This window comes from Thermobia domestica, chromosome 2, assembly GCF_964235325.1.
Source record: "Thermobia domestica chromosome 2, izTheDome1.hap1.1, whole genome shotgun sequence".
Lineage (NCBI taxonomy): Eukaryota > Metazoa > Arthropoda > Insecta > Zygentoma > Lepismatidae > Thermobia > Thermobia domestica.
The window spans coordinates 198,317,404-198,340,936 of NC_137455.1; positions in this window are offsets into that span (position 1 = coordinate 198,317,404).

Here is a 23,533-nt window from a genome sequence, read left to right on the forward strand (position 1 = left end):
TATGTCACCTTCATTTCCATCGTTGTTCACATTACAATTACCAGTATCTTATATGTATTCCAGTAGAGCTCGAGTAGGGTTTTTGATTTGTTGTTGACGTCGAGCCCATCCGAAACCATAGGACACTGGCTACATATACACAACAACCCAATGTCCTAGCACCGGACTTACAAGTGGCAATAATACCCTAATATCGAACCGCCTACTTTCATGACCCGTAACCCACCTATCTAATTTGAAACCTATCTAATTGAACAATACCTGTACTTTCTTGGTCCAAACAAATTTCTTTTTCAGCTACACTAAAACCCTATCTATGATTTTTTTTTCAGATTTTCCCGTCGGTTTTTCAAATCTGACCTTGAAATGACCCCGTAATAACCTTAACATGACCTTGTCGGGTCAAGAAAATTACATAATGGGTCAATCCATACGAATTGGTCCAGAGGTGGTTGCTCGACCATCTCCGAAAATTATATATATATAAAAAAATGAGTGTGATGAACCTTGTGTATGAGAAGGTCAATAACATCATTCCCGTTGTCGTATGTACAAGTGTTCCTCAATGGCGGCCATCTTTGTTTTCGGTGGAGTGCCAAGTTTTGCATTTGCATGCGTTTACTAAAATTACAGTTGCTCAGGGCGTACGAATCAGACGAACTCCAAACAAAAACGAATGTTTACAGGAGAGTGAGGTATACAGAGAATATAAACATTTGCGTCTAAATACATGTGCAGGGTTGCAAGCCAATACATGAAATCACCAGAAAAACTACAGAAAATTACACATTTAAAGGGGCTGTATTTTGGAATGGCATAAAGTAGGGCGTTCATAAGTTTTGTGCTGAATACTATTGCATGTAAAGAGTCTGCATAAATATCCACAACTATGATACTACTGGCACCATAGAATTACTGGAGTCCGAAAGTTGAAGTTTGTGATTTTGATGTTGTTTTTGGGGCTTAATATCTCAGGAAGGCAAAGTGCTAAAAATTGCTGCTTATGCCACAAAGTAACTCAGTATGTGAATAAACTATTGCAAAACAAATCATGACTGATATTACACGGGAAAAGTAGTGAGGACAAACGCAAAGAAAACAGGTGGTGCGTGACGATGGTTGTAGTCCGGAAAAATTAAATGTTTGGATTATGTTTCATGCTAGATCTAAAAAATTGTGCATGGTGCAGCAATTATTCACGTTTTGTTTGTGTTCAGTTATGTAAAAGTTGCAAGTGGTGTTAGTTTCGTCTTTCTAGCTCCATGATCATTGCCACGTCTATATGGTAAGGTGGTTAGCTCCTCCTTGCACCCAGGAACACATCGTCGAACTGGACCGCAGTATTAAGGTACTTAACGTATCAGCAAAGTATCATTGAAATCCAATTCCAGTTACGGAAGTTAACATGTTCACAAAGTTGCGTTATATAGGATAGACTAGTCTTTGGCTAGCTGGGGACTCCGCCCCCAGACCCCCGAGTTTGCTCGTCCTACGACCTTTAAAACCTACAATTCTACCAAATTTCAAGTTTCTTTTCCTATTTCAACTATCTAAAATACGAGGGCTATCCAGAAAGTAGATTACGTTTTGGAATAAAAAATCATCAAAGTATAGGAAACAAATTTTATTATATACAGATGAAAGCCACACACAAATACTACTTTTCGACATAGTCACCATTCAAATTAAGGCATTTATCGTAGCGATGTACGAGCTTGGAAATTCCTTCGTCGAAAAATTCGGCCGCCTGCGACTTCAACCACTTCGTTACCTCTTCTTGCAGCTGTTCGTCGTCATCAAAACGCTGCATAGCCAGCCACTTCTTCATTGCTGGGAATAGGTGGAAGTCGCTCGGTGCCAGGTCGGGACTGTACGGCGGATGAGGAAACAACTCCCACTGAAAAGATTCAAGAACTTCACGCGTGACATTTGCCGTGTGGGGCCGGGCGTTGTCGTGAATCAACAAGATCTTAGAGCTCAACATTCCTCTGCGCTTGTTTTGAATTGCTCTTCTGAGGTTTTGCAGAGTTTGGCAATACCTTTGAGCGTTTATTGTAGTGCCTCTTTCCAGGAAGTCCACCAAAATCACACCTTTTCTGTCCCAAAAAACAGTCGCCATCATCTTCCTTGCCGACATTGTTTGCATGCATTTCTTGGGTTTTTGGGGAGAACCTGTGTGCCCCCACTGCATTGATTGCAATTTCGTTTCACAGTTCACGTGTTTCACCCATGTTTCGTCACCAGTAACGATGCGATCGAGTAAAGAGTCACCATCCTTATTGTAGGCGTCCAAAAAGTGCAACGCTGCAGCAATTCGCTGATTTTTGTGGTCCTCTGTCAAGATTTTTGGAATCCATCTTGCACAAAACTTGTGGTAACCAAGCTTTTCGCTGATGATTTCGTGCAACAAACTTCGCGAAATTTGTGGAAAACTCAAAGAAAGTTCCGTTATTGTGAACTTTCGATTTTCACGGACTTTAACATCGACTTTTTCGACAAGTTCGGCAGTCACTTTGCTGGGTCTCCCACTTCGATCTTCGTCGTGAACATTGGTTCGGCCATTTTTAAATCTTATGACCCACTGTCGCACTCCACCTTCAGTGATAATGTTGTCCCCATACACTTCACACAGCTGCCGATAGATTTCTATCGGTTTACAGTTTTTTGCTGTCAGAAACCTTATTACTGCACGCACCTCGCAGCTCGCGGGATTTTCAATTAACGCAGACATTTCAAACCGTCACAGTATCTTAACGGAGCACAGCACGAACCTCTCACTAGCACGGCTAGATGCCGACTGAGCTGCGCAACGCTCTGACCCCAAGATGGCCGCGCTAGCCCCGCCCCTAGCGGACACAGACGAAAACGTAATCTACTTTCTGGATAGCCCTCGTATAAGATTTTGTAACACAAGAAAACACCCATTTAAATAACACGAGAATTTCTTCACGCCCACAATAGATGTTTTGAAAACTAAAAATATTCACTTTTGGCAATTTTTCTGTGGGTTAGTCCCGAAAGTCTACAATCATGCCAAATTTCATGATTGTAATCCTGCCAGAAGTGTCTAAACATTTTGGGGCGTAGAAGATGTCCCATATAAATAGCATTGCTAAGACTTTTCAGTTCCCCATAAAACCTCTCTACAGTTGAACGTTATTATTTTTTGGTGATTTACTTAAGTAACTCTAACGAAAACGTACAAGCATATCGAATTTCAAGCTTTTATTCCAATTCAAAGTACCTAAAATATGAGATTATAAGTCCAAAAAAGGGCTCATTTAAGTAAAGTAAAAATTTATTCTTCTCCCCTTTAGACCCCCTCAACTTTAAAAATATTAACTTTTGGCAATTTTCCGGTGGGTCTGTACTTGAAAGCTACAATCATGCTAAATTTCAACTTTCCATGTCAACAGGAAGTACCCATTTATTTTATGTCAGTTCATGTATTTTATATATAGTTAGGCTAGATGTAACGCAACCTTTTGAACATATTAACTTTCGTAACTGGAATTGGATTTCAATGTCACTTTGTTGATACATTATGTGCCTTAATACCGCGGTCCAATTCGACGATGGTTGTCGTGGGTGCAAGTGGGAGCTAAACCCCTTACCATATAGATGTGGCAATGATCATATAGCTAGAAAAATGGAACAAACACCACTCGTAAGCTTTTACACAACTGACCACAAACAAAAGCGTGAATAATTGCTGCACCATACATAGTTTTCGAGATATAGCATGAAACATAATCCAAACATTGAAATTTTTCCTGGCTACGACCATAGTCACGCACTTCCCTTCTTCGCGTTTTTACAATGTCCTCACTATTTTCTCCGTGTAAAATCAGTCACGATTTTTTGCAATAGTTTATTCACACACAGAAATACTTTGTGGCATAAACAGCAATTTTTAGCACTTTGCCCTCCTGAGATATTACACGCCAAAAATAACATCAAAATCACAAACTTCAACTTTCGGACCCCCATAAATATACGGTGCCAGTAATATCATAGCTGTAGATATTTATGCAGACTCTTTACATTCAATAGTATTCAGCACAAAACTTATGAACCCCCACTTTATGCCATTCCAAAATACAACCCCTTTAAACGTGTAATTTTCTGTAGTTTTCCTGGTGATTTCATGTATTGGCTTGCAACCCTGCATATGTATTTAGACGCAAAAGTTTATATTCCCTGTATACTTCAGTCTCTCCTGTAAACATTCGTTTTTCTTTGGTGTTCGTCTGATTCGTACCTTCTGAGCAACTGTAATTTTAGTAAACGCTTGCAAATGCAAAAATTGACACTCCACCGAAAACAGAGATGGCCTCCATTTAGGGACACTTGCACGTACGAAAATGTAAATGATGTTATTGATTTTCTCATACGCACGGTTCGTCACACACCAATTTTTATAATTTTCGGAGATGGTCGAGCAACCATTTTCACTATTTTTGGACCACTTCAGATGTATTGACCCTAATCGGATCCAGCGACTCAAAAAAATATTTATGTACTTTATGTTCAGTTTTTCAAATTTCGCTCTCTATTTGACCTTCAAATGACCTCGAACCTGACGTGATGAAGGCTAACGGACTTCGGATTCGAAATCAGCGACCACAAAAACTCTAGTATTAGTGAGAATCGTTCATACTCCATAGATAAAAGGCCGACCTAATTATTATTTTCTGTTTACGAGGGAGCGTATGCCTTTAAGTGAGGATAATGATCAGTGGATATCTCAAAAACGTGGGGTTTTTTCGGCTTCGTGCTCATTTAGACTTTTCGTCAGGGGACCAAATTACACAACATTTTGCAATACCAACCAGTTTAATGGAAACCGGATTTTCATAAGCTCTGAGCGTATTTTGAGATTTCGATGAGTGAGTGATAATATTTGAGCATTTTCTTTACTATTTTTAGGTTTTTACGGTCTTCTACTTGATGAGCAAATGTAATTTAGCTGTTTTAGTAATTATGGTGACGAATATGACTTTGAGCTCATCTTAAAGATTCTTGTGCTTAAATGTAAAGACAAGATTAATTGCAAAATCATATCATTGGAGAAATGATTAGAAGATTTTATTAGAGAATTTGCCGATAAGGTTCATTGGAACAGGATTTATGAATGACCATGATTCTCAGATGCTTTGATTAGAAAATTTGCGAACAAAGGTGATTGGAAATAGGTATCTTTAAACGAAAACCTGTCTGAAAATTTTACTAATGAGTTGATGAGATGAAGTTGATTTTTGAAACATGAGAGGGAGGTTTTAGAAAATATAGCAATGAACTTTGCTGGTCGATTAAAAGAAACCGAACTATAAGATCTTATATGAAATTATGCCTATGAAGTAGATTGGTGAGTGATTTCAATATTCCAGTTTATCAGAAGATATTATAAGAGATTATGCTGATGGGTAAGATGGCCAGCGATTCCAATGTACGAAACTTCATCAAGTATTATTATTGTAGAAGTTAAAAATGGTGTTCACTGGTATCATATTTCAGAATATCAAAACCTTTCTATAGATGCTATATTTTACTTAATGAACGCTTAAATTGTTAGATTGGATATGGCGATATCACGGTAACGGATGTTTAGGAGAAATATTAAATATAGCATTTAGAGTAACCGCAGAAGATTTGTTTAATTATTATTTTATAGATAGTGTGTACAAAATCTATAATAAACAGTAATAGATATGTGAGCCGTATCCATAAAACATTCTCTTTTTCAATTTATAACTTCTTAACCTTATGTTCCTACATTTTAATTCTTTTTAAAGTTTCTGACTTTTAATCTTTCATTCCCAACATTATTTTCAAATCCTCGTACTTGTAAGTCACTTACTCTCAATATATGTTTCTTTAAGTTTTAATTGCAACATTAATTTTTGTTCTCTTTTATAAGTACTTCACGCTATATTGGTAAAATCTGGCCAATTCATTAATGTATCTGTACCTTTTATTTGTTGTATGTTTAATGCCACTAATTCATTACAATTCTTATATTTTAACTTAACGTTCAATTTGTTGAAGAATCTAGAGATCTATAATTCCGTTTTTGATATGTAGTTTGGATCGATGTTAGAATACATCAATAACTTACCCTAGTTTTTTTTTCCTATGTTAGAGAATATCTGATTATGTTGAGTTCTTCTTTTCTCTACGTTTTGTATTACTCCGCAATTAGCTACTTTATGATCGTGTTAAAATCTTTAATGTCCATAATCTTTCTTAAGTCTTCTAGTCATCCTAATCTAAAGAAATAGATATACAGCGTGGTCCGGAAGTGGGCGTAACCCTAATTGGGTTTCCTGGCGGTTTTAGGTTTTACCCACATTTGTTTGGTAACATTGCTTGGCATTGTCTGGTAATATTGCTTGGCATTGACTGGCAACGTTGCTATCCATGTTCATTCTTTTTCTGCTGTTTTCTGATTGGTAACAGTTATTTGCAGTTTAGCAGGAGTAATCAACAATGTGTGATCGAAGTCTATATAGCATTGAACAAAGATTACTTGTTGCGATTTTGCTTCACGAAAAGCGTTACACAGATGACACCATCTGACGACACCAGACAATGCTCTCTGGGGTTTCATAAAGCAACAAGTAAGAAACACTCGATATCACACAGCGCAGGAATTACGAGCAACTGCATAACACGCCTTCACCTTCGTGACTCCGAAGTGTCTCCGCAAAACATCTGCGAGAACTTGGCGCATAATTCAGCTGTGTTACGACATGAATGGTGATTATACCGATGTCTATGACTCTTAAAACTCTTAAGACTTCAAGGTAACTGTGTATAGACATTCTACCATAATTAACACTGTTGAAACTAAAGGGGGAAAATACGCCCACTTCTGGACCACCCTGAGGATTTGAAGTCTTACTTCAAATGAATTTCATTACATTTGGCTTTGTTTCCTTGTTCTTTCTTCTAGAACTTGTCTTTAAGCTGTCAACTTTGTTTTGAAATTTTAGTTTTTTTAGCTATCGTCTCTGTATTCTTGTAAAAGAGTATTATACTAGAGGAATGGACTATATATATATATACAGGCCCATATCCAGAGGGGGCTGTAGCCCACTTGACGCTCAGGCATACACTGGATAAAGCTGCAAACTATGATTTAGTCCCTCCCTTGATCATATCCTGGATCCGCCACTGTACACAAGAAAAATATGTGTCGAACTTAAAGTCCAAACTTAAAACTATGACAGACAAGTTAATATCAGGAATATACTTTCATTGTCATTTAATTGTTCACCTAAAAGCATTGTGTGTAATAAACTCGCTTTTACAGTATTATACATATTTATAAAGATCTTAAAGATCTTAATCTTGCCCTTGTACTTTCCATGCTTAGCTTCCTTGTCATTACAAATAACATAAAACCATATTCATCTTTTCAATAACCAGAGCATATATCTTTAAATTTATCATAAAGCGTATATCCCCAACAAAGTCATTATACACATGGTTATGGCTTGTATCAACTTGACGAAATATACATGAGAAGTTAATATTATCTCTTACTAATTGTTTTGCGAGTTTAGTGTATGTTTATGCAAGACATAATTTAAATGTGTTCTTTGTATTAAATGCTCTTCTTATTTTCTAATATAAAACTATCAAAAATAACAATTGAACCACATGAGCTCTCACTACGAATGGAATCAGGGTCTTCCGTACCGGTAATAGGTATGCTTATAAGTGATCTGACTTTCATGAAACATGTCGTTTCTCTAGAATTTAAGATTTTCACTAGTATTCGCGACTACAATTAAGTACAGACAAAGGCATAATTACACCTAGTTCTAAAACGAGCATAAAATGTTTAATAGTATATTTCTTAAAATTTCAATTTTTCTACTAAAGACCTCTTGAAAACATCCCAAATAATTGATTGGTTTATAAATTAGTCAGAAAAAGGGGACTAATTTATCATATGTGAAAGAAAGCAAATTTTATGATATCCTATTTCGTAAACACTACTGTATTTTCATGTAATAAGACGTATTCTTTCTTTGAAATTTTCCAGTGCGGTCTATTGCTTAAAGTTGAAGTCGCATATAAGGAGATATTTCGTTTCAGTTTTAAGACAATCTTTCATTGCAAATTAAATAAAGACGTTCATTTACATGAAACAGTGCCTGAGTTTCCTTTGATAACAAGTAATTTAATTGATAAAGTTTCAAATTGGTAAAGAGTAGGTGGTAATAAAAACATTGTAAGTTGGCAGCAAAATTAATCATCATCATCAGTTGACGCAGATTGACTTTTCATATCGTTCATAGAAAGAGCTTTGAAATTGGTATGTAAGATTTTTGTCTGTCAGCTGCTGCTGCCAGTACGACTTAATGATAGCCACAACTTATTTAACTCACGACTTAAGCGTTATGTTAGGAAGTGGTAGAAATTAATCCATTGTGATTAGTTGGTTCAAATATATATTGTTACGTGTGCGTTGACCAAACGTTCAGTGGTGGACAAATCAGGTTCAAAAGGTTCAGATGCTCTCGTGCCGTGGATTTAAAACTGTAAGTTAGATGTTGCTTGTCACAATTGTTATTTTGATGGTTCATAACGGTTAGAACAGGTTACCCATAAGCGTAGGAGTGGCAGCTTTTTCCTATGATCTTACTTACAAAGAAATTGAGAATTATAGAGACTTAATAAATTCATCTAGTGCAAATATCTATCTCAACCAAAACCTGAGAAGTTCTGTAGTAGATGCCAGATACGACCTATCGCCACACTTTTGCCAATTATTGGAAAATTCCAATAAGAATTGATAAATATGTCATTACACGGCATTATTTAAAATTTTATAGTCTAAGAAAGAGCTCAGTGCATTGCCTTAGAATACAACTACAATTAACAAGTATGAGTTTCTCGATTGCAAAAACATTCGTCCTTAATCTTTTAAAGAAAGGTAAACTTTGTTACAACTGCACGCTATATTTCCTTATTATTTAACACGTTAATTTAACGTTTGGTCCCAAATGGTCACAATTTCACAGATTTGCTCCTTGTACTTCACAACAATTCTTCTTTGAAATAGCAATTAGAATCATTCATTTCAAATATTTAACAAATATTCTCCAAATCTGAACTTTGTTGACTAATATCTCGAGAACCACAAATCTGCACAAGAACGTCCTCATATGCGTACTAAGGAAGTTTGTTTATCTTCATGTTAACTTGGATCGAAATTGAATGAGTTTTGAATATCATTCCTATAATTCGAATGATACAATATACGTAATCTGTTCCTATAATTTGAAAACTTCAACTGCGGGAACTGAAAACATCTTTGGGAAGTAAAAGCATTAATAAGTATAGCACTTTGTGCTAATATATATTTCATTCATTCTCGGGAAACTCTTTTATATGCATTTATTAACGAGTGTTTACTGTATATCTGACATCACAATACTATATAATTCATATTTTTGTATACTGTCACCTATGTAAGCAGTCTTAATGTGTGTACTGTTGAATTCTTAACGAGTGCTAGAAATATTCTGCTAAATAGTGGTAGCATAACAAGATGAGTTTGTTTAATTTTGAATTTATCAAGAAAGAAAAATTTTGAAGACTTTAAGCATAGTCCAAGTACATATCCATGTATTTCATCCCAATATATATGCCATGTTTAATCAAAAATAAGCACCTATCACCTTTTAAAAGTTTATGTTGGTTTTGAGAATGCGCTTATGATACAAATGCAAGCACCTCTAGATTATAATTTATACAAACGTCATGCAATTACGAAAGCAATGGCTACAATACTCAATGACTTGTTAGAAATATCTCTGCATATACCGTTACCGATAATACCTCTATTTATTCTGAAAAGTACGTTTGATGTTAACTTTAGCGTTACATATACCATCTATTTGTAACGCTCGGTTAAAACGTAAGAAAATAAAAGAACTAAAAAAACAAATACAAAGTAGGGATACATATCAGAATTTCTATAATTCTTCCATAAATGCATTGTGCGAATATAGGTGTCAGTCACGAAAATTAATTATTTTGTTTCTGATAGAAGAAGGTACATTTATTCCATACTTTATTCTCCTCCATGCAAATTTAAATTGTTAACCTTGTTTGAATTAGTCTAATTCTTAATTGCTACTAAAATAAATGAATTGTCTGGTTAATAAAAATCTATGAAATAAAAATAATGTTGACAGTAGTTTCGTCCAGAATGCAAATACAAATAAGATGAAAAAAAGAAGAGCGGGAAACATGTAGTGTGTACAAGAGGAAAGGGAGGGAAGCCATGAGGAAAAGGATAGAAAAGGAAATATTGTGAATGAGAGGCAGAAGGAACAAGAAAAGTAGCTGCAAGGGATGTAGGAACTCGAAAGAGTGATGCGTTGCTAGGTAACACGAAAATGCCCCAAGGGGAGATGTGAATGAAATGCCAAGGGAACATTGCACATGAGAGTTTATATATATATATATATATATATATATATATATATATATATATATATATATATATATATATATATATATATATATATATATAGTCCCTTTTCTTTCTGTCTCGCTCCTCCTTTTTTACTTTCTCTCTCTTTTTTCTTGACGGAAATCGCTGTGTCAACACGGTTTGTACAAGAACGTAGTGAAGGAAATCAAATCTTTCGAGCTGCTCTGTGACATGTATGATACATCATTTCAAGATAATACTGATCGAAATTTTCTCCGGAGGCCTTACATTTGTTGTAACAAGGCTCTCTCTATATCTATATATAACGTATAGCTAACATTACACCTTCTGTATTTTGACCGCCACTCAGAGAAATACACTTTTAAGACTTTACTTCGTCAGAATTAATAACAAACCGACGAGAATGTGGGTTCTCAAAGAATATGTGGTATTTTATATGTAAGTTACTACAAATTGCAAATTGTTTCTTCAAAACATTTGGTTTAAACCACACGCCTTTTACACTTTACGACAATATCCATTTTGATAGACTCGGTTAGGTATAAAGCTTTTATCGGACTTTTTTTTATACTATTAAATGTTGAGCTCGTATAAGTTAAATTAAATTGGCGGTAGAAACTTAATTTCAGTTGAGTTTATGATTTTACACGTAGATATAATATCATTAGAATGTACTGGAATTCAGGGACTGCGAACTTCAATCTAGGAAACCCGGTAAAAAGCTAAAAGCCAATGTGTTGATCATGTAACATTTAAATTGAATGTTCGCTATTTGGCCGACATAGAGTTTCCTCGGACGAGCTTGTAGAACCATGGAGTTTAGTTTATATCATTAGTATTGTATTCAATTTGATTTAAACAATTTACTGAGAAATAAATTTCCAAAAACAATATAATATCAACAACTAAATTAAAGCTTACTATTGTCGTAAATGAATTATTTGAATGTGAGATAACTGTCTTACAATAGAATGGTAGTTGGAATTCTGATAGATAGGGCAGTGTGCCTATTTTATGTAGTAATGTTACCAAATTAGAACGCGATTCTTCCTGTATTTGGCATGTTTTTTAAATGTTCATAAATGTTTTGCTGTTAGTGGAGTTTCATATACAGAGGAAAAAACGTATGTGGCTTACATAGAAACGTAGGTTACATGCGTGAATCATGCAGATTTTGGAACTAACTTACGAACCATAGGTAGTAACACCTTGCAGCAATCGTCTAACTGGAAACATATGCATTATAATACTTTCTGCATAAGTGTTCTATCTAAAAGTACTTTCCGTATAAAACAAACAAGTGTGTATATATACGGTCAGGATCTTACATATAGGCGGACGTAGCTTATATAACATATAGCTGAAGTAAGTAACATACGTATACGTATGTAATATACTGAACGCAGTTAGATGTCAGACATCCTGCAGCGTCATGACGTAACATCTAAGGGTAAAAAGGAAATACGTATATAGCACATGGATAATGTACGCTCCGTACAAATTTCTGTAGTAAATTTATGGAATTCATATATTTGTACAATAAACCACTGTCTGGATAATGGATCTTTCTCATTGTAGAAGGATGCAATCCACGTTCTAATTTTGATGTGTTGCATTTTAAGTATTAAATTCATTGTTTAATGCAGATTACACTGGTCGGCAAAATGAAACTTTTTTCGTTCCCGCGAACGAAAATAGGTGATTCCTATAGGTTTTGAGGTCCTGAGTTCGAATCCTTGACCCGTTTTTCTCCAGGACATACTAGTTTTCAGGGAGGAGGGGGTGTTACAATATCCGCCTAAAGATGCTATTCTCCACCCATAATAATTTGCACGTTATAATTTAAATATCAATATAAATTATGCAAATAAAATTGCATAAAAAGTTAAACTCTTACGTGTCACTTGGTTTTCCTACTCCTCTTGTAATTACTACAGGGTGTCTCGCGTGTCATATTCGAAAAGATGTCTGCCAACATATTCACACTTCATTTCCGACTGTAGCGCCTCTCCATGGTAGCTATTTGCTGGTGAAACCTTTCCCCGTGTTCGTCACAGACCTTCCCGAAGTTCCACATTTCAGGGAAGAAGTTCAGGTGCCAATGCAGGAAGTGTAACTTTAGGAACATATTACATCCCATGTTACGAAATGAAGTAATTAACCTGTCCACAATGTCTTTGTAATCAGGTGACTTACGATTCCCTAGAAAGTTACTGCACATTTCTCGAAAGGTCTCCCAAGCTTCACTTTCCACTTCATTAAGCTTAGAAGAAAATGTAGTATCCTTAAAAACGTCTCTGATTTGAGGTTCCGTAAAAACACCTTCTTTCACCTTGGCCTCGCTGATTCTTGGGAATAGTTTTCTGAGAGGATTAAATGCTTCACCATCCCCGTTCAGGGCCTTGACGAAGACCTTCATAAGCTCTAATTTGATATGAACTGGTGGTAAGAATATTTTCTCCGGATCCACAAGACGTTCATTAGCCACGTTCATCTTCCCTGGGAACAGTTGTTTCCTTGGCGGCCATTTTGTGATGGTGTACTGATCTTTGGCTCGACTATCCCAATGACACAAGAAGCAGTAGTTCTTTGTGTAACCTCCTTGTAAACCGGTGAGGATGGCAATAACCTTAAGGTCAGCGCATACAGACCACTGGAACTGTTCGTACTTTATTTTCTGCAATAGGTTTCACCTGTTCTCGTATGTTTCTTTCATATGTACAGCATGAGCAATAGGGATGGATGGCTTTTCATTGCCATTGTGTAGTAACACTGCCTTGAGACTTATCCTAGAATAATCTACGAATAGCCTCCAATCTTCAGTGTTGTAGTTCAACTTCAGTTGCCCCATAAGCGATGGAATGTCACTGCAATACACCAAATCACCATCCTTTGTAAAATCAGGAACTAGGCTCACCTCTCTTTTCCTATGCATCGATATATTCACATCTTGGTTTAGTAGATTCCATTGTTGAAGTCGTGATGCAAGCAACAGAGGCTTAGACTTGGGAAGGGTTAAGTCTCTGATCAGATCATTCAGCTCTTCCTGACTTATCACATGTGGTTCATTAGTGTCAGGCACTGGAGCGTAATTGGGATCTGGCTGTGTACTCGAAGATTGTGCAAAATCCTCACAAGCAGCAGGTTCTTCATCGGATGAAACACTGCACAGGGTGTATGAGTCTGGTGGTACGGGTACAGGCAGACAAACATCATGTTTTACAGTTCTCCTCCCAGAATCCAAGTTAGGATACTGTATTTTATGCTTCATGTTTTTTGAGAAACCTTTTATATTAGTCAGACAGACGTAATAGTCTGAAACCTGATCACGAGGCTCGCGCCAAACCATAGGTACGGCGAACGGCATCCATTTATGTGTACCTTTCAACCATCCTGTGAGAGCTCCAACTTTGTTTTGGAGCCCAAACGCGATCTTGGTCGCCGAATTTACACCCTAAGTACAGATGGTAGGCTGTCTTCAGGAACGGTGACAATGGCCTACTCTGCCCCTTGAAAATCACTTCCACGCATATGTAGAAGAATGAATCTGTCGAATTGTTTCAAGTTCTCGGCGTGTTCGTTTTACACAAACGTCAATATTTCACGCAGAAATATTTTTCACCTACGGTATACACAGACACAGTGTAACACCACGTTCTAACACGAAGATCAACTCGAAACTGAAATATTTGTTTCACGTGACAACGTGGTGTATGTCTTGGCGCATTTTTTCAACAATCTGTCTGTCGTCTAGACAAAAGGGAGCCGACGAATGATCGCAAGTTGATTATGAAACCTTTCTCCGTCAATAACGCCTAGGTTTTACTGTATGCAGTGTGGAACGACAATAAATCTTTGCAACCCAAGGGGAGGGGGTACGTTTCCGGGGGGGTCGTGAGCTAGAGAAAAGAGTGTTCCTGGGATATAGCCTAGTAACAGTTCTTGGATTAAGATAAAAAAAAAATTCAGAATTATGCACTCCAAACACGGAAAACACATATTAAATACGAAAAATACGATTTTTCTGTCAATTATGGAAACAGCATCCCGCCAAAAAAAAAAACCTACATGCTGGAACTTTCTTGATGATATATTCCTAATCAACGTGTCGAAATCTATCCGGTACACCCTTTCATCCTCGTGGGAGGATATTCATGACGACCAGTGTTATAAGTAGTTTGTGCGTATAGAATATGCGTATCATTGTTAAAAAAAGACAAATAACAACATAAATAATATGCTAGTTCACAGTCCATTTTACTACATATATGGTACAGAAATAAATAATTTCTTACACCAAAATAAAAGAAAAACTAATTAGTTATCATTGGATACGAACGGCATACTCTCTTACACATAGAAATTTATTTTTGAGGATGTTATTTCTTGTGATCAAATGACTGACATAGATTTTCTTCAAACTTCTCAGAAATTATACATAAAAATTTACTTTTAGGATGTTGTTTCGTGTGATCGAACGATTGATATAGTATTTTTCAAACTTTTCAGAAATTATGCATAGAAATTTACTTTTAAGGATGCTATTTCTTGTGATCGATCGACTGATGTAGTGTTTTTCAAACTTCTCAGAAATTATAGATAGAAATTTACTTTTGAGAATGTTATTTCTTGTGATCGATCGACTGATATAGTGTTTTTCAAAGTTATCAGAAATTATAAATAGTAATTTATTTTTGAGGATGTTATTTCTTGTGATCAATTGACTGACATAGATTTTCTTCAAACTTCTCAGAAATTATACATAAAATCTACTTTTAGGATGTTGTTTCGTGTGATCGAACGATTGATATAGTATTTTTCAAACTTTTCAGAAATTATGCATAGAAATTTACTTTTAAGGATGCTATTTCTTGTGATCGATCAACTGATATAGTGTTTTCCAAACTTCTCAGAAATTATAGATAGAAATTTACTTATGAGACTGTTATTTCTTGTGATCGATCGACTGATATAGTGTTTTTCAAACTTCTCAGAAATTATAGATAAAAATTTATTTTTGAGGATGTTATTTCTTGTGATCAATTGACTGACAGATTTTCTTCTGACATAACTTTTCAGAAATTATGCATAGAAATTTAATTTTAAGGATGCTATTTCTTGTGATCGATCGGCTGATATAGTGTTTTTCAAACTTTTCAGAAATTATAGATAGAAATTTACTTTTGAAAATGTTATTTCTTGTTATCGATCGACTGATATAGTGTTTTTTCCAACTTCTCAGAAATTATAGATAGAAATTTACTTTTGAGAATGTTATTTCTTGTGATCGATCGACTGATATAGTGTTTTTCAAAGTTCTCAGAAATTATAAATAGTAATTTATTTTTGAGGATGTTATTACTTGTGATCAATTGACTGACATAGATTTTCTTCAAACTTCTCAGAAATTATACATAAAATCTACTTTTAGGATGTTGTTTCGTGTGATCGAACGATTGATATAGTATTTTTCAAACTATTCAGAAATTATGCATAGAAATTTACTTTTAAGGATGCTATTTCTTGTGATCGATCAACTGATATAGTGTTTTCCAAACTTCTCAGAAATTATAGATAGAAATTTACTTATGAGACTGTTATTTCTTGTGATCGATCGACTGATATAGTGTTTTTCAAACTTCTCAGAAATTATAGATAAAAATTTATTTTTGAGGATGTTATTTCTTGTGATCAATTGACTGACAGATTTTCTTCTGACATAACTTTTCAGAAATTATGCATAGAAATTTAATTTTAAGGATGCTATTTCTTGTGATCGATCGGCTGATATAGTGTTTTTCAAACTTTTCAGAAATTATAGATAGAAATTTACTTTTGAAAATGTTATTTCTTGTTATCGATCGACTGATATAGTGTTTTTTCCAACTTCTCAGAAATTATAGATAGAAATTTACTTTTGAGAATGTTATTTCTTGTGATCGATCGACTGATATAGTGTTTTTCAAAGTTCTCAGAAATTATAGATAAAAATTTATTTTTGAGGATGTTATTTCTTGTGATCAATTGACTGACAGATTTTCTTCAAACTATTCAGAAATTATGCATAGAAATTTAATTTTAAGGATGCTATTTCTTGTGATCGATCGACTGATATAGTGTTTTTCAAACTTTTCAGAAATTATAGATAGAAATTCACTTTTGAAAATGTTATTTCTTGTTATCGATCGACTGATATAGTGTTTTTTCCAACTTCTCAGAAATTATAGATAGAAATTTACTTTTGAGAATGTTATTTCTTGTGATCGATCGACTGATATAGTGTTTTTCAAAGTTCTCAGAAATTATAAATAGTAATTTATTTTTGAGGATGTTATTTCTTGTGATCAATTGACTGACAGATTTTCTTCAAACTATTCAGAAATTATGCATAGAAATTTAATTTTAAGGATGCTATTTCTTGTGATCGATCGACTGATATAGTGTTTTTCAAACTTTTCAGAAATTATAGATAGAAATTCACTTTTACCGTGGTATTATTCCCGTTCCCGTACAGCACAATTTTTTAGTTTACAAACTAATATTTTTGTCCGTTTTCTGGAAAACAACATATGAGATTCTTCACTTATGTGTATCACCTTATCAGATTAATTAAGTCTATTGATGATGTATGTCCCATCTTTGGATTTGTTTTTTTATTATTAAACGCTCATAATATTGTTAGCGTCGTGAGGACAATTGGAGAGATATTGAAAGGAAAAGAGTAGCAAATCACCAAAAATAGAAAGCTAGCGCTAACGTTGACAGTAATATATGTGCTGTCCATATATAACCCCAAAGGTATCTGTGCCTCAAGTCGATTACTATTTCCTGATTCTCTAAGTGCTGTTTATTGCGCCAGGAGTTTAGTTCGAATTACTGTAGTAACTCGTACAATCCTACTTTTAACATATTCAATAATTACGACATCCAACACAATCCCTCGATCTTAGATAATTATTATAATATTTATACACTAATTACTTTCGAGATTTATACAAGTTAACGTACATTTGGGTAATATTTGAACATGAAAAATGTAGGTCAGAAACACTTACTTCTATTTAAACAATGGTTCGATCTGAACCCATGCTAACTTGCAGACGATGTAGATATTCTCGGGATACTTCTGTTTTATTCACATCCTAGCTTCTTTGGATCTATCCTTGCGCAATCATTCGATTTCATTAATCGTCTGTCACCTTTAATCTAAAGGATACAGCTATTGACATTAAAGATCTAATTTCAGTTACAAATCTAAATAACACTAAACGAACCTTGTGCACTATAATTCGAAGAAATCAACTTGAAAAAGAACGATAAACACTAATTCACTAATTGATTTACTTGAAAATAGTATATAATTGTGTATAATTGCATATTTAATACTAATAAACGACGTTTAACACACACATCAAAATAAGAGAAAAAGTTCATATGAACCTATGGAGAAAAGTGCATAGTTTCAGAGCTAGGGCTGCCCAAAATCGAGAAAAAGCTAAATTTCAACAGGGTCTATTTCAAATTGAAGAAACAGTGGATGGTGGTCTTTATTATCGTAAAGGAAGTTATGCATACGCAGTTCAAAATTCAGGGTGTGGAAAGAGCAAATATGGTGCTATTTCCTCTTAAGCTGGTAAATGCCTGTTTGCTAGAAAACATGCATTTTTGTAAGTACTAAAGGCCATTACACACATAACCCACACATTACATATGATTTTGCTACATCTATATTTGTCCGTCAGGACCACGCTGGCTCAGTGGTAGAGCGTTTATCTCTGGTACATGGGATCCTTGGTTCAATCCCAGCTCGCGCCAAGTGAGCCTTGCAGTGAACAAACACCGTGTGCTCGGCTTCTCTCTGTGTTGACCTATTTCCTCTTACTTTCTTCATTTCACCATTTAATTCATTTCGCATCATCACTATCCCGTTAGCCTAGCCAGCACAACTGTGGGACGTAAAACTTTAAAAATACTACTTCACTTTATTCCATCTATTTGGCCGTGTGTCTTTTCTAAGCAGGTTATATCGTCATTTAAGGATCAAATAACATCTTCTCAATATTGCGAGCAACACTTTGCTTTTTAATTCCTCCTTTTTTCTCTCTCTCGGTCGAAAAATCCATGAGTACTAAAAATAATGTTTTTGCGCAATGCTAGTTTAATGAGATTTTTTCTGTTTGATATTTTTATGTGCATATAATCTTCCTGATATCGTGATGATAAGGGAATGGTATATACACACATACACAAAAAAATTGAACATAAAAACGAAAACTATCTGTTTGGAAGAACGTAAATCATTTCTTTTTATTTTAGTAGCTAAAAAATCCAACACTACACTTCAGAAAATGTAATGTCTCTAAAACATTGCTGTAACGATCAAGTGAAAGAGTGTGTGAAACTGATAATGCAAAACTACGAGTGAAAACCATATATGCATATATATATATATATATCTCTATCTATATATAGTGTATTTGATGTTATCCCATAGGAGAGGCTTTTAATAGGGTCGTACATCATTGTCGATAGAAAAGCATGCCCCTGTATCACCAACGAATTTTACAATAGTTGAGCACTTGGTGAATTGTTCCCCACGGGCCGTTCCGCATTAATTCCCTCTAGAGTTATCTTTCGCATTGTTTGGTGACTGAAAAAAATGGCAACATTACCTATATTGAGAAAAAAAAGTAGTCCATATTCTTTCTGAAAAGAATATGGTTGGTATATTCACAATGTAGGTCTATTTATTTTTAAAAAAAAAAAGTTTCATATGGATATAAATTTAAGTCAAAGATGAATAGTAAACGATGATACAGTTATAAATCGTTCTCACTATTTTTCTTTATCTTTTTTCATTTTGTGTGTATATGAGTCAAATCAAGTTTTATATATACCAAGTTTTTTCTTACAATGTTTTTAGACTTTTTTTTAAACTCATAGACTATTGTTAGCATATTTGTTTTCTTAATTTAGGTAATCTAAAGGTATTTAATTATTTTTATTCATTTTATTTTTTCAAAACTATCTACCAATCGTTTTAACTAAAGGAGTTATATGGCGTAGTGAAATTATATCTAAAATGTTAGACATCTGTATGTCTGATATATTGTATGGATTACAAATCGATCGCTAGCTCTTAAGAAGGTAAAAAAAAAAGTCTGAAAATTTTCGGAACCGCTTTTGCAAGAAATAAATACACTGCTATCCATTGAAATTACAACACTGGAAAAGAGGCAGAGTAGTAACCTGAAATTTAGTAGACAAATACCTTATGGTATATAGTTAAAACAAACAGATTTATAAATCTATGCAGCATAGCGTTTTCCAGATTTTCACACTAAAAATTCGGGTATCTTATGAAAATCTACCCAAAAAATCTAAGGCTCTAAAACAACGAGGTATGTTGTTACCATAGACATTCTAGCAGCAGTCCCTTATGATGTAAAGTCAATGAAAGGGACTTAGAAGTAACGAGAAAACTCTATCTAAACTTCAGGGATGATACTCCAGGGCACTCCGGGACACTGATCATTATGTAACACTTCTGATGAATTTTGTGATGGAGTTATTGCCATCCTTGACATGTGAGTATTCCTTTTTCTTTCAGCCATTATTTCATATTTGTATCACTGTGGATGTATTCCGGCCAATATGGGAATCAAGTAGATTGAAGATTTAAATGCCACAGTTCAAATGTGTTCAATGGTAGAAATGTGCTGGCATAACTCTATATTTATCAAGTGTCCAATAACAACCATCGAAACACCTTAATGTCGCAGGTACATTTCCATTACTTCCATGTTCTACGTATTCTACAAGTTTCGTGTCTATTGAATTAGCTCTTCCTCGTCTTTTTATTTTAGTGGCCAGTAATTTATACAGCCGTACAATGCAAAGTTTCATAATGTTCATAAAGACGATGCAACGACATTGCGCAAATTTTTCTAAAGATTAGATCGTTGATAATCTAAGTAATTTATGTCTTATTAACGAGGAGCAGAAAGTGCTGAAATTGCGCAAATTTCCGCCGCGACGTTGCCAACAACAGGATTTAAGGAATTGTGTGAAATTTTGCATCGAAATGAAATGTATAAAGCTATTCCTTTATGAGATATATTTTATTGCATTCTAATATTTACAAAGCAACATACTTATTTACAGAAAATTTCATTTTACAGTTTGAATGCTTGAAATTTAAATCCTACAGCTTTTAAAAATGTCATACGTGCCTTCTCATAGTTTCTCTGCGAATTCCTGAACTCAGCATACTTCCTCATGACAAACTCGCTCCTTTTGACTTCTGCTGGTCTTTGGGCCTTTGAAATTCCTTTTAATATGGACGTTATTTTCATGGCAGTTTCCGTTTGGATCTCTAACAAAGCAGAAATCACCGTATGAATATCAGGAGCAGGGAAGTAAAATTGACTATTATAATGTCTGTGAAAAGCTTCTGGTCCATTTGTCGTCCGACGCATCGTGGATGGTATAGACGCCCACATGACAGGTGGATACCTAAAATTAATAAAATAAAAAGATCCTTAGTTCATGCACACAATTATTGACAATTTATATAAAACACTAAAACATTTATAACACTAGATTCAAGAAATATTTATAGTCTTGGTCCGTAATTTGTTTACAACTATCAAAACCTGCATTTTAATCTACGTCTTACATGAAGACAGAAGAAAATTTCACTATAATTAAGTTGCATTGAGAGAAAATACCATATCAGCACAACCATTAATGTTGTGTTCAAACTAGGACAACAGTTTTTGCAGTATTAAGAGTTATTGAAGCATGTGCTACTATAGATGAAATTCAAAAGGAAGCTACTTACTTGCAACCGTCTTCTATGTAGTTTTCTAGGACGTAATCGGAAAATTTATGCCCTGTATCATCCAGCGTCATTGATATTAGTTGAGTAAAGGCATCTGATACTTCTGTTGGATGTAAATATGGCAACCCAAAAAATGCCTTTATCCATGAACCTGTAAGAAAAGCAATAATAATAATAATAATAATAATAATAATAATAATAATAATAATAATAATAATAATAATAATAATAATTTGTTAGAATAAGCAAGCATTGGGAAAGTAGTGAAATTGATGGATCTTACTGTTGGCTTTATAATTTCTTCATTTCGTACATTATTAGAACAGCAGTTTATTTGCTTTTAAGAATGGTGACTGAATTAAGATTCTTCAGTCAAACAGAATAAGATTCTATTTTCAACTGTATTCTGTATTAATATATAACAAAACAAAGTCCACATGGTATTATTAAATTAATAATAAAGAATAATAGACCATAATAATATCAATAATACCTAGTTCAGATTTTGGATCCATATATGCTTGTCGCAGATCATTGTCGGCTTGAATCCTCCGCCACCATGTTTGTCCCAAATGGAATCTGCAGCCACGAATGTCACAATTTGGAAACACATTCTTGATGGCTTCGTGAGCAGCTGTTTCAAAATCAACGTAAATGATTTTCAAGTCGAATCTACTGTCTAAGTTTCTTATCATCTTCCACATGGCCACATACGTATTCTTGTCTTTCTTCGGCAAAAATGCAAAACATAGAGGTAGATAATATCCATTTTTATATGCATGTATTGTATATAACTGTGTGAAATGCTTAGGAGCATAAGTGAAAGTTCCATCTGCAAATACTTCTAACCCGCTGAACTCACACAGAAAACTGAAAAGAAAATAAGATTAGTGTCAGAAAAGAAAATAGTAAACAAGACTGTAGTGTCATATCGTTAGGTGAAATGCTATGTTACGATATATTTTGTGAGAATCAAAAAAAAAAAAAAAACTATTTTACTATAATTTGGAAATAAGACGGAAAAAGGAACTTTTCTGTTCAAGCAACTACTTCCTATTCTACTTCTTGATGCTGTAAATGAAACTCATTTCAAAGTTAATGGTTATAAATGAAATTATACTTACTCGATATTTTTCTTACACGTGAAAAGAATTATATTAGCTTCATCATCAACAAAGATGAATCTTTCTCCGTCAATTGCTATATCATCCTGCTTCTGAACCATTTGCTGTATAGCCTCTACGGTGTTTCTGGGTAGACGAGGAGTCACCTTTCTTCGATTTTTATAAATAACGTCTCGGCATCTTTTAATTTCTTTATGATCAAGTGTGTCATGATGTTCCAATTTTGAAACTTCCTGCCTTATAATTTTATTTGGCTTCTCGTTCAATTGTTCAGTGGCTCGTCGCTTACAATTCTCTCTAAGAAAATGCCGTTGAACACCATCTTCATCTTCACAATGATTATGAATATCTTTCCTTTCTAAAACTTCACTTGTATTTTCATCCATTGTTATACTAGCATTACAGCTTTTCTTAGTACATCTGAAAGAAAGGAAATAATAATTAAATCGTATCACGTGTTCTAAACTTACTATTTAAAGAAAAATGTATTCACTATTTCACTGGCAAAAATGTTATATCTTCCATCACCTTTTAACAAAGTATAGGTCCAATTGACTGACATAAATACTAATGCAGGCTTACTTATTCACTTACGAAAGTATAGGACAAATTGCCTGGCATAAATATTAAAATAGGGACTAGACACATATTTTAACAAAATATAGACCCAACTGACTGACATGGATATTAATGTAACTTTCCATTACTTAACAAAGTATAGAAGCAACTGAATGGCATAAATATTAATATAGGTTACATCACTTAACAAAATATAGGTCCAACTTCCCGACATTAATACTAATAGTGTGTTACATCTTTTAACAAAGTATATATGGATCCTATTGACTAGCATAAATACTAATATAGGCTTACAGAACTTACTAAAATATAGGTCAAGCTGACTACTGAAAATACTAATGTAGGCTTTGCATAACTTAGCAAGCTATAGGCTTATATACATGCAAAAATTATGTACTACATTAACTTACCTCCAATTTGAGCCTTTTTTTCCTTGGCGAAAGAAACGATACTTAAAGCCTCCCATTAATACACAAGGTACACCTTTTTCTGTTTTCGTCAATGTAAACT